We start from the raw sequence: 13998 nt of genomic DNA, 5'->3' as shown, positions 1-13998 counted from the left end.
GTGCTCTGACGCAAGATATAAGCTACATATGTGCTAAGATTTAATGTTTATCATATTCCCTTTGTGTCATAAACGAAAATCTCATTAGGTATAAAATGCAAAGCAGTCAGAATAACTCATAAGAAATAACTAAAAATATTTTGTTTTGATTAATACATTTATACTAATAAGTAGGCAATTTTTAAAACAATATTATTGCAAGTGAGTAATTCACAAAGATTGTTGGTCACGTACGCTATTTATGAGAAATATGACTTCATTATAGATATTGATGTTTATAAGAGCTTACGCATTAATTTATCGGGATAAAATGTCTGCAGTAGGATGAAGAGATTCATTATTCATTAAAAATATTTTATCTTTTATTGAAAGTAGGCAGAGTCTAATGGGCCGCCCATAGGCATTGGTACTTTAGGAATAATAACCACCCTTTACTATGCTTGTTTATACCTGACTCACTCACCCTTTAAAATGAAATACAACAATACGGAGTATTGCTGTTAGTTGGTAGAATATATTGCGGATATATTAGGGAAGACTGTATCAAATCAATCTGTTTATTGTAGTAAGCTAATATATTTTTAAACACATCCCAGAATAAGTAAGAAAAAAAATCTAATAACAATCTATATCCAAAAATTTAAATAATTATATTTTAAACTTAAATAGACTTATTTATAAACATGGCTTATTCGCTGTTTTGTTAAACAGTGATTTCTTTCTTTCTATCATTATTGATTTGACAATCGAAAGAAGAAGACAAAGCATTGCTTAACTAACAACCCGCTAAACAACGTTTAAGTTAAGCCGATACAGTACTATTTCTGTGTATAATTTTCATCACAATTTACCCAAAATTACATACAGCGATGACTGACGGTTTGATGTTTTCAATTCTGTCAAATTTCTCAAATCTGAGCAGCACCAGTATACATATATAAAGCTGTCACTTGCCTTATTTGTGCTTATAATAATTCATTTCAAGGAAAACGCCGTAAGGATCTTGTTGTATGGGATGAAATCGTATGCGCAAATACAAATGCACTCACTATGCCCACACTCTCGTAATCCAATGGGACGGCACATCCGACACGACCGGCTTTACGTACTTTCCGCAGCGGCGGGAGTGTAAATACTGCCCATTTCCCGACTAGGCTGTTATCAGTATTGGATTTTTTTGAGTTATTTTCATTATAGCACTTCTGAAAAAAACTATATCTTTTTAACGGTTTAATCTTGGGTTTGAACCTCGAACCTCGGAATTTAGGATTTTATAAATAAGCCACTAGATCAACGAGATAGTTCCTATTTATAAATATAAATCTATCGTTATATTTTATATTTGAAGGTTTAATTGAAATTGTATGCTTATTGTTTGTTTTTTTTTTCTGTATGCACTGTTCTAGTTTTTGTATTTCTTTCAAGTGGAAACTTGGATGGTTTACTGTTTGTTTCCCCAATAAAAAAAATAAAAAATTCCTTTACTGGGTAATATTGTGTTATGTAGGCAGACCTGAAAATGAGGCACCTGATGGTGCGGATCCCTTCAAATCTTTGTTTTTTATCATTAAAATAAGATTATGGTTTTACCTGATTCTAAGTGGCCATTATCCACAGACATAAGAGGCTTTAGCTAACCTTTAAGTCAATGCTCTGTAAGCCATGTTATTTAAAATATTATGCCCGTAACTACACTGGGTTACTTATCATACCATTTTGTTGGTTTTTACATTTACTGAAAGACTTATACAAAGCACCAACGCTAGTTATTACATATGTTATTACTATGATATTCATTTATTTTATGTGGCTTCGTCCACATATTCGAGGGGCAGATGTGTTAAGTCTCTGTAAAAATCTCTATTCTAAACTTTAACCAAATTTGTCCATCCAAACGAACAGACTTTAAAAAAGATGTAAGAACATCCAAGATCACTCCTATTTAAAGAGTTCGTTTCTGTCTAAAATCGATAAACTTTTTTTGTCTGTTCGAAATAAACTCGACAAAGTACTCCAAACTCCACCGTTACTTAATGAACGCGTTTAAAATACTTTGGAATTGTTTTAAATTATTCATTCGTGCCTAAAATTAAGCCGAGATGGCCCAGTGGTTAGAACGCGTGAATCTTATCCGATGATCGTGGGTTCAAACCCGGGCAAGCACCACTGTATTTTCATGTGCTTAATTTGTGATTATAATTCATCTCGTGCTTAACGGTGAAGGAAAACATCGTGAGGAAACCTGCATGTGTCTAATTTCATTGAAATTCTGCCACATGTGTATTCTACCAACCCGCATTAGAGCAGCGTGGTGGAATAAGCTCCACAACCTTCTCCTCAAAAGGGAGAGGAGGCCTAAGCCCAGCAGTGGGACATTAACAGGCTGTTACTGTACTGTACCTAAAATTTACAAATAAGAATTAAATATGTACTTTAATACTGATTACATCTTGATTTATTTATGTTAAGTAAGTGTGATCCATTTATAGTAAAAGTGAATAATTATTACTTTTACAGGCTATTAATAATTAATACAACACCTTACTTTTGGTGCATGCAATAAATTTCAAACGTATAGACGTGTGCAACTTTACTTTGTTATAAGAATCACAAAAGCCTTCTAGAAGCCTGGCAGAAATAAATTATATTTTGTTAACCTAAGTTGCTTCTATTACTTTTGAAAGATTTTAATGTTGACTTTATGTTTGTATAATTTTAATTTTGTTTAAAACCGGTAAAAGTGATGATTTTAAATTTTTATCACATTTACCAAATTATGAGGTAAATTATTATTAATATTAACAACATTAATTACATTTACAGTAAAGTATATATGATTAAAAACTCTGTCTATTCTATGAATGTGTTAATCAAGTTATATAACAAGATATTTATATCACTAGCAATGTGAGTAACTTGTTAATAAAATTATACTTTATTCAAGTAGACACTTACAAGCACTTTTTTTACATATCAAAAAGTATGTATTATAATTTTTAATTGTATAATATTGTGTTTTACTACTCGGCAGCGATAGATGACGGTAATAAAATATGTCAGTTTCATGAATCGCACTGTCTAGATTCGCTACTAAATATATGTAATGTGAAAGTAATTATGTTAAAATTATCAGAATAATCAGATCAAGTAAATTATAGTTATATAGGAATAAGCTCCAAGCCTTCTCCTCAAAAAGAGGAGAGGAGGCCTTTAGCCCAGCAGTGGGACATTCACAGGCTGTTACGGATTACGGAAATTATAGTTGTGTGAGCAGAGGACAGTTCTCCTTAGTTTCATTTACTGTTTTATCCCTCGAATTTAATTCGGCGTAAACATGGTAACAAGTCTAAGCTACAATATTTTTACTATTAATGCTTAGTTTATATTGACGAGCCGGTTGGCGTTGTTGGTGAATGCTTGCCTTTCACGCCGAAGGTTGTTCGATTCCCAGCCAGGACAGATAATTGTGTGCATGAACATGTCTGTTTGTCCTGAGTCTGGATGTAATTATCTATATAAGTAAGTATTAACAAAAGAAAAATAGTATATCAGTTGTCTGGTTTGCATAGTACAAGCTCTGTACAAGCTTAATTTGGGATCAGATGGCCGTGTGTGAAAAATATCCCAATATATAAATATTTATTTGTCTATCAAGTCATTTTTTATATTAATATAATGTTCAGTAATACTATGAGTATGAGTATTCTGTACCAGCCAACCCGAGGAGGTGCAGGAAATAATGTTTATAAGTGATTATGACGATTATAATAAATATTAAACCAACAACCGGTTGTGAACGTAGATTTTACAGAAGAGAAACCGCAAAATATATATAAGTAGTTATTCTTTTCTCCCAATTAACTTACGTGTAGTCGATACTAAATGAAATACATAAGGTACTAGGTTTCACTAGTGTTTGCCCAAGGCTTCGCCGCGTGTTTGTATATATGTCTATAAACTTATCAGATTATGTACTTTGTTGAAGCGAAATATTAGGTATTATTAAGTACTGTAATAGGAATCCAATACTATTACTTTGATTTTTTCATTAATTTATAGGAAACTATTATTCGCCCCCAGCTTTGCGGCCTTAAGGGGGATAAGGACGGGTATTAACTGAAAAGCCTATGTTCTCGGGACTTAAGCTTGCTTCATGCCAAATTTCATCAAAATCATTGGTTGAGCCGCCAAACCATAACAGACAGAGTTATTATCGCATTTATAATATTTGTATAGATTGAAATGAAACGTAACCCACAAGTAAGCAGATATTTTTTTTCACAGTACAGGTATCCCATTCAAATTTACCTTGAAACTATTTACGTGTTGAAAGTTATTTTCAGTATTGAATATCAAAGCGCAAATTGTTTTTTTTTTCTACTTTGCTAATTCAATAAAAACTCTTACAAACATTACTTCCCTTGACCGAAAAATTATATTTTAATCGTTTGTTTTTTTTTAAACACTTGTTTATCAAACAGACCGCCCACAATCTTTTCCTATGATGGTACTTAAGCTTGTTATCCACCTGAACGAAACAAATGTTATAGTAATATATATACGTTCAATTTCAACTTTTCTTTACGTTTCTCGTACGACAAATATTCATAACGCATTCCCCATGAAATTCTTAATCATTATATAAACTTCTAGTGACCCAAGAGATGGCGCCTATTTAGCCCAAAGGCTGAGTACTGAGGCTAGCGGTACAGAGGCAATAGTGCCAGCGTCTTGGGTACAATGCCACATGACAATCTTTTAGACGACGTTTTTTTCTATAAATTTGTAATGCGTATTTTGTTTTTCTTTTTATTTAAATTTTATATACTATAAACATAGATTAAAAATAAATGCATAAACAATTTATATACATAAAAAAAAACTCTTTATTGACAAAATTAACGCCGTTAATTATATTTATTTCAAATACATTAATGTAGTCAAAGATAACATGCACACTCGAACCGTGGTTACGGCAGTCGTGAGACCATACCAGCTCGACCGTAATAAACCATTTACAGCGCACTAGACTCTAGACTAGACTAAACTAGAGTATCTCAAACTATCCGTATATTAAATTTCATGGATACTGGTAGAAGCGCTTTGAATCCCTTCTAGGCTTACCATACACTATTCAGTTAGTCTACGGCGAAACATCAACATTTTGTTGTTGTTGCTCCGTTTTATGCCGTGAATGTATCAGTGAAAATCTTCAGCGCTATGGATGATAATGGATTATATTTAATATCATATCTGACTATGAAAAACACGAAACGATATAATGTTTCGGAATCCGTAAATTAAAACCACTAATTTTATAAGGGACTCGGACAAATTTGTATTTTTTTTTTATATAAGCTGTCGATGTGAGCACGTTATATATATGCACTTTCAAAAATAGATTTAATATGACGTCACACAACAACTATAAGCTACAAACACAAATAAGATATATTAACATTGATATTTGGTTTACTTAATATATAAAAATCAAAGTTCATAATAGCTGTTTAAATCATGACTGCGATGAATTGTGGCAAGAATGCCAGCACCGTTTCTACGTTAAATCGCAATTCCGATTTTCTGGGTGAAAAATGAAGCGCTCTCCTGTTGTTGGAGGAAGCAATAAGATGGTGCCCTATATGCCTTTTAAGAAATAATATAAGTACAGGAAAATATACGCATTTACTGAAACACATACATATATAAACTGTTAAATCATACGTCACATCAAATTTAATAAGCGATTAGACTGGATTAGCGATTGTTAATCAAATATTAATTTGCGTAATAAAAGTAAAATGAGAATCGACAATTTAAACAAACGCTCTAATAAAGTCACTTGCCTAAATAGTATAGCATAGCGTAGCTTGGGCAAGCAGCTCGAATGATTCAACAATGAAGCGTGTATTTATAGATGCATGACATCTGGTTTAGTGAACTTTATTTTAGATTAAAGAAAATTCTGTCGTAAACCACACCTGCTTGCGATAGGCCGTTTATAATCGGTTAATATTATTTCGCTGCTATTGTTTCATTAAAGATATTTAGTACTACATTAGTTCCTCTTATCGTTACTTATCGCTGTAAAATAAATGAGCTGGCGACTTAGTTACGTGAAATAGGCCATTATCGACTACTTAATAGACCCAAGCGAAAGCTTCATTAGAAATAAGACTATTAATTTTCAAGACAAGCAATTATGAGTATATTATTTATCATAATAATAAATAATTTAGATTGCATAGTTTAGTTACTTATGATCGCGATAAACTTAGATTAGCAATATGATTTGCTTAATAATCAACGCTTCTAGTTACTTCGTTCTATCTTCTTACTCATGAATTATTTTAACAAAAGTTTTTGAACACACAAAGGACCAAGGCACGCACACGCGCTTATATACATATATATACACACTGATAAAACGAACAATTAAAGACACTTTTTTTCTTTTTAATTTAAGTAAATATAAATTTAATTTAAAAATCGAAGGCTAAATTTTTTCACATTATTTATTATCAAATTAAATCTAGCCGCAAATGAAAAGAGTTTACCGTTCTAACACGTGGCGTCATTTCAATTACTCTTGCGAGTTGTGATTTAGTTACACAATTATTATTTTCATTTGAATACAATGGACATAAACTAATGTTTTATACGAAAAAAAACATCAAAAAAATATCTTTTTTTGAAGAGCATTGAAATACAAGCTGGTAAGCGGAAGTTTTTAGCGTATGTACAGAATGTTTAGCTTTGCAACGGGATCGTATTTAAATAACCTACAAATACACAATTCCCGCTCAAGACTCGATATAAAATATATTGAACATTTTAGACAACAAAAAATTTCGACACGAAAAAAATTTCAAATAAAACTGCTGTATCATAAAATTTCATAAAAGCGCCAGTATTTGGGTTATTTAAACGAACGCATCTCGCATCTGTAGGAAGCGAAGATTGATGGAGAAATAACTGTTTACTTTGATACACATGCCGCTTTCCCAAGATAAGTGTTGCAGATTGTATTAGGAATAGGGAAATGAGGATAACACTATTATGAAAAACATTTTGATATCGTAATATCTACTACATTTAATTTATTAAGAACGATCAAAGCTAGATTAATTTATCGTTACGTAAAATTTTTCACTATAACTTTAGATGTCTTATATTTATGTAAAAAGTTACTTTATTATCACGGTTTCATCTTGTATGACTTTATTAAGAGGTTTTGACTTCTTTATTTATGTAAATAATATGTTGTGGAGTATGTGTATAGCGTCTTTAATTATTTTTAACAACTTTATTTGTAGCATTTATATGATAAAAAATTAACAAAAGATAAGTTATTTTATTTAGACGAATAATAATGAAAAGAAAAATTTGAAAAAGATAGCGGTTTTCAGCAGATACTATTTTATGTATGTTGCAATACAAAACCTTCCTATTTCATCATAATAATTACTTAGTAGTTTTATTACATTAATAAACTCTATGTTTGCTCTTTAATTTCTAAAACAATTTGACAAACCACGACCAGTCACAAATATATAAAAACAATGTTAATATCAGTTAATATTATTATCATCTTAATAACTGTGATAGGAAAAATTAGTCTGTGGTCTCCTTTGAACGCTATCGGCCGCAGGGTCACACCGCACGCCTCTTTTTTAAATGAACCTCTTGCTGTTGGCCCAAATAGCCTCGACAGCGTCGCCGCGCGGGAAGCGGGTCTTTAAGATAGTCAGCCAGACGAGCCCACATAACGGCTCAGAATACGAGGGTCCTAATGGCGCATCCTGTTAGACCAAACCTCGGCTTAGAATGCCGTTGACATCGCGAGACTGTGAACCTGAAATCTTCTGATCCGTAGTCAGACGGGCTATCCGTTGCGCCGCAGAACCGCTAACACACCTTACGCCGCGTCCCAGTTGTTACAATATAAATGTACTGTTTAAATAAATGGTAGCTTTATAACGCTGATGTCGGCTTATGGACGTCGTAGGCGGCGTTCAAACGCTTTAAATCGCATCTAGTTATTTCAAGCCATTGAAGCGTAAACGTCTTGTCTAGTGTCAGAGCAAAAAATGTCTGTTTATAGGAGACTGTAGTTTGTCACGTCGCGTCGTCGAAAATATATTATGATCTTAATATAAAGGACACCAATTTTTAGTTTTAAATTTCCTTTACTTTTATGTAAATCAGCAAAGTCAATGTTATCAGTTAAAAAAATGCAGGAAGTCTGCATCATTACTAGTAAATTGTCATATCGATTTGAACCTTTGCGATATAATTGGGATTGCGATAGTAACAGGTACCATCGAGTCTATCTGATGTCGAAGCCAGAAGGTAGTGGAACTCAAATCCCATATTTCATTGATGAAAAGAACAAATTTATTACTGTTTCGACATTCAGTTCCCATACCAAAAACTGTTATTGACTCGGAATTAAACAAGTCTGCAATTGCTACTATTCTAATAGATATTCAATGAATATCATGCTTCTCAATATTTTGGTAAAATAAACTTCAAGAATAATATGTAAATAAGGTAAAAGTATTCAACATTATCTCTTTTTCTATTAAGGTAAATACTACTAATACAATAGTAAATAGTAATTACTAATAATACAATAACATTAAGGTCACTGACCTACCTTAAAGCATATCAAGATTTCGTATGGATTACTAGAATTGTTAGAATATTCTACATCACAAAGCGACCACTTCTCGCTGTGAGTAAATGAATAGTTGCTCTAGTGTACAATGTACATATTACGTACAAAATGGCACTTGACTTAATGATATTATCTACATAGATATCGAGGGTATGTGTAGCGCTTCCCAGTGGCTGAAATCACTTAATTACATTCGCATGTCAATTACAAGGCTCGACGGAGATCGAATCAATCCGCCAGACAATACATGGTAACATTAATTGAGTTTCTAATACCAGTAAGCGCGTTGTTAGTCGCTTAACTCTTTTTTAATTTAAGGATTTTTAAAATTGCTTACACTCAAGTTAATCTATATAATGATAATAATTAATGTGTTTATGTCCAATCAGAGACTAGCTATTAACACGAGATATTAGGTGGAAAATGTCTTCCCTCACTCTTCTAATCTGATAGGAGGACATACTGACATAACAGAAGAGATCAGGCTCATTACGTGGTCTCCGAGGCACGGAGTGTGTCGCTGTCTAGTCAATGCTTTTACTGAAAATTTTTCGAAAGCAAAATCAATAACTTTTCATTGGTCTAATAGTCTAAGGATTTGATTTAAATAATTAAGAATCTAAAGCCTTATAGGCAAGCAACTAAATCATTGAGGCAGTTTGTTTTTTGTTTGGTCTAGTATGTAGCTGATTGACCTACACTCGGAATTATTTTCTTTAATGAAAAACGATCAAACTTCACTCACACGTAAACTCACTCAAATATATATCTTATCCATTACCCAAGCACACGAACAGATGTGCCTTGTAAAGGTAAGTGGTCGGCGCGTAAACTCAGGCAAGCGACACATTACATATTATGCGCTACCAGCCGGGGACCTAACTTATCATGTCCCTTGTATTTATAGCATAAACTTTGTACCGGTTACAACAACATGAACCATTTTTGCTTGTTATTAATTAAAAGTGTCACTATCTAGCGCCCCGTGGGCTATGTGAGTGAGGCAATAAACTTAGAAACAAATAATTATCCAGTGTCAAAACCGGGATGCCAGTGAATCTTAGCCGAAAAGTATCGGATTCAAGACCGTGTAAACACCACTGTTTTTTTTATATAGTGTAGGTAGGCGCACGAGCAAATGAGCCATCTGATGGTAAGTGGTCACCAACACGCACAGACATTGGCATTGCAAGAGATGTTAACCATCGCTTACATTGCCAATACGCCACTAACCTTGGGAACTAAGATGTTAAGTCCCTTGTGCCTGTTATTATACTGGCTCACTCACACTTCAAACTGGTACACAACAATACCAAATACTGCTGTTTTGCGTTATAATATATGATGAGTGGGTAGTACCTACCGAGACGAGCTTGCACAAAGGCCAGTTGTACCACCAGTAAAACTCTATACATCGTGGAGTATGACCGCTATGGCCTAATATTACCATTATCTCTGTCATAAGGGTGACGAGTCGATGAAAACTAAATTTACCGTAAATATTTTTTAGCATACTAGTTTTATATTCACACTTGGTAAATCTGTAAAAGTTACATTGAATAGTCCGCAAAATATAAAACACCGGGGAATATTCTGACAGATATAAAGTTAAATAGTTTTGTAAGCGCGACCTTACAAATAACATTTTCTGTTTAGTCTTTACGACTGAAGAATTATAACAAAGGAACATACTATGGGATTAAACACGGCATGTAGTTCTCGAGATAAATGTTTTTTTTTTAATAATCTTTATAAAGTTATATGTGACAGTGTAAAATTTGTATATAATATTATTATTCTTATATACTTGTGTATTTTACTGAGCTCCACCGAAACAGCTAGACTGATTTTGATAATATTATAGATGATGATATTGAATATTTTTGTTTGTTTGAGTGGAATGGCTTAGATTGAACGCAGTAGGTGGTGCTCCGATCGGGGTTTAAATACTCTAAAAATTCTCGTGAAATAAGTACGAAGTCCGTACAAAGTCGGGACGGCAAGTGTTTTAATATTAACTAACGTCCCACGTCGCATTACATTCCATATTTCACTTCCCATAAAATATATATTGTTTACATTAAACGATCCATATAGAAGCAGGTACCATTTTGGATTAAACATTAATCACTTATAGAGGTGGACGAACTTTGTTTATGGTGCACTTCCGTGTATTGTTAGCGAGCGATATTGGTCTTTATTTTAATAGCTCTACCCACTATAGATATTAAATTTCTATGCCCGTTGAAATAGCAATTTAGCATAAAAGCGTTAGCGCATAATATATTGGAAACAAATTAATACTATTTCTGATATCAGACTAATACAGTGTGGGTGGTCATAAATATTTTTCTTGAAGAATAACACACATATCCATAAATTATATGTTTATTTAGAACAAAGTTAAATCAGAATTGAATTCTTTATACCAATTGAAATTTAAAATTATCAGTAAAATTTTGAGATTACTTAGATCATGAAACTTGATTAGTAATTTTCGAACGTTTTGTTTTCTTATTTAGACATACATTCATGCCTAACCCAAATGTTCTGAAAGAACAAGTACCAAACGTCGTCCGTTATTCATTAATGCCTTCAGTGAGTTGGATTCAGTCCAAAAGATTTAGATAAAAAATTTATAGACGAATTCCTACATTTATAAGTTTTGCTGGAATTTCATTTGGTAATAATTTTAAGTATATTATATGAAATAAAAAAAAATAGTCTAAATACTTACGAATATACTCTTGCTGTATTTCCTAAATTCGAAATACGTATTAATAAAAATCATCAACGTTATTATTTAATAACTGGTTCGAATACAAAATGCCTGGTATTCAAGAAATTGATAGGTCTTGTAAAATGTTCAAAACGAAATTTCACTCGAACAAAATAGTGGGAACTAGATAAAGGTCGCAAAATGTAATGCGGATACTTAGTCCGTTACAATATCATGGATGTAAGTAATTCACATCAAGTTCTATTGTGAGGACAGACACTTGATATTAGGCTACTATGATAGCTGTGGATAGCATATTTTAAATAGAGAATATTCATGCAGTACATGAGTCTTGTTTCTAAGAGCATCAAATGAGATAGAATCGCATTTTTTTCAAATAATTCAAATGCATATTTGTGCGAATTAAAGATATAAGTTTAATTTTTACATTACTTAGCGTTTTGCGATTTTATTCTATATTTTATTGAACTGCTTTCTGAAGGAACAACTGCCAAACCTCGTCCATTATTCATTAATGCCTGCAGCAACTTGGCTAACATCCAACGATTCAAGTTACATTTTACCCTCCAATTTCTTCATTTATCAAAAATTACGGAATAGTATTCAATCATACGATTAATGAAACCAATATTTACAATATTTAAAGTATTAATTATAATTTATATTATAACCAATAATTGAATTGAGGAGAATTTAACTAGGGAGTGATATTGCATTGGGGTCACTGAATCTCTACCATACATTATGGGTTTTAATGAAATGCCCTGGAGACAAAGGCTTTAGGCCAAGAAAAAAAAATGGTACCCAACCAAGACCTAAAATATTTATAGTTATCATCCATTTTAATTAAATCTCAGCTATAACAGTTTTCTTTTAAATTAATTATAGGAAAACTTCGCAAAGAGCCCACCCAATTCTGTCACCGTTGTCAATTTCATTAGCGTTGTAACGAGAAAAAAATTATTTCTTTCACAACGCCCGTCAATGGTAAATAAGTTAAACCTTTGCGCCGTTTAAACCGGTAAACAGCAATAAAAAACGTTGGTTTTAGTGTTTAACGATATAATAACTTATAAGTGATTGGTATCCAGACTGGTCTTAACAAAGAACTGTAAGTTTCTTGCTTAAATTGTCCTTCTGTATTACTCGTAAATATTCAATTCTTAATTTATTCTTCGCTAGAAATGCTTCTCAGCGCGTTCAGTGCAATAAGCTAACAGGGATATTATTAAACTAGTTACGGTGCAGTCAATCGGGTAGTCAATCTAAGTGCAACGTAGGGTGAGTATACTTTCTGTAATCCTTAGCGCTAGTATATAAATATAATGTAAATTATAGCCCCTACTATTTTAGTTATAATAATAACTATATAATATACCTGAGAATATTATGCTAATTAATAAAAAATAATAATATGTTATTGACATTTTCAATAACACGCTTTCAAAAGCCTTATTTTACAATTCAGCTTACTATTAAGATATTCTAACTAATATTATAAACGCGAAAGTGAGTTTTATTTGTTTGTTTGTTACACTTTCACGTCGTAACTTCTTAAACAATAATTATGAAATTCTGAATACACATTGTCAGGGGTACAAAAAATGAAAATAGTAGTACAATAAGTGTCCAAGGCGGTCGTACTGTCCCAAGCTACTTTTTTTACAATTTTTATTAATAAATTGTTTCAACATAGGTTACTAATAATGATGACTTATTGTTTTTATAGACATGTTACATTTTCAGTTTGAATGAATAACAGGAACGGCAAACATTATTTATATTATTACCTCTTGAAGCAAATATTGCGTTCGAAATATGGTTTCATTACAGAGCACTTCAGGTTTTTCTTCTTTATTGCGCTTTGGATCGCTCTCGTAAAACGAATTCATGATGTAATATGATCGATGATACGAAATGGCAGGGAATACATAGTGAAAGATAAAATTACCGATTTCAGAAAATAAAATTTGTAAGATTCGACTCCGAAAAATGAATTCTCTGAATGGCCATCCGTGTAATTGATTTCCTCGAAGATTTATTAAACGAGGAAGGATTAGGATTGAGACGGGTAAGCAAAAAGCACTTTACGTCTTTGATATTATTTAATAAGAAATATGTTTTAGGATACTACGGATTAGATTATACATATAAAAGTGATTTAGATATAGTTATCGTAGCAAGTAGGCAGGTATTAGATAAAAATATAGCCTATGTCCCTTCTTAGGGTTCAAGCTTGCTCCAAACCAAATTTCATCAAAATCGGCTTTTTAATTTATCCGTGAAACCGTGAAAAACAGCTACATTCGCATTTAAGATATTAGTATTGATATTGAATATACAGTAACAATTTTTAATCAAATTTGAATTTGTTTTTGTTGATGCTTATTACTTGTATATTTTTAAAACTTATCATGTAAGACGAATAAAAATAGACAATCAAGTTATTATTTTTTCTTATCTAATTTTAATTTTATCCATAGATTATATTGTCATCAAGACGTAAAGTGTTTACTAAATTTCAGCTCGAACAGGTGGAACTGGTTTTAAACACGATTACCAGTATTCATACACAAAT

At 32.2% G+C, this 13998-nt stretch overlaps 3 protein-coding genes across 5 annotated transcripts in view; 1 reads left to right on the top strand and 2 right to left on the bottom strand.

The window, feature by feature from the left end:
- LOC126769612 (uncharacterized) overlaps window positions 1-13998 on the bottom strand; it is a 553155-nt gene that overhangs the window by 264775 nt on the left and 274382 nt on the right. The window lies entirely within an intron of this gene.
- LOC126769644 (uncharacterized) overlaps window positions 1-13998 on the top strand; it is a 180403-nt gene that overhangs the window by 30078 nt on the left and 136327 nt on the right. Inside the window, exon 1 of one of the 3 annotated variants that reach the window (XM_050488531.1) lies at window positions 12805-12810. The exons of the other annotated variants lie outside the window; for them this stretch is intronic. The gene's annotated coding sequence lies outside the window, so the exon portion shown is untranslated. Of the gene's footprint in view, window positions 1-12804; window positions 12811-13998 lie in introns of those variants that run through there. 3 annotated transcript variants of the gene reach the window in all.
- The window catches only part of LOC126769400 (connectin-like), a 57662-nt gene that overhangs the window by 3477 nt on the left and 40187 nt on the right, over window positions 1-13998 (bottom strand). The window lies entirely within an intron of this gene.

The sequence above is a fragment of the Nymphalis io genome, chromosome 7 (genome assembly GCF_905147045.1).
Source record: "Nymphalis io chromosome 7, ilAglIoxx1.1, whole genome shotgun sequence".
NCBI lineage: Eukaryota > Metazoa > Arthropoda > Insecta > Lepidoptera > Nymphalidae > Nymphalis > Nymphalis io.
Note: the sequence above shows the minus strand (reverse complement) of the source record. Positions and strands in the feature narration are given on the sequence as shown.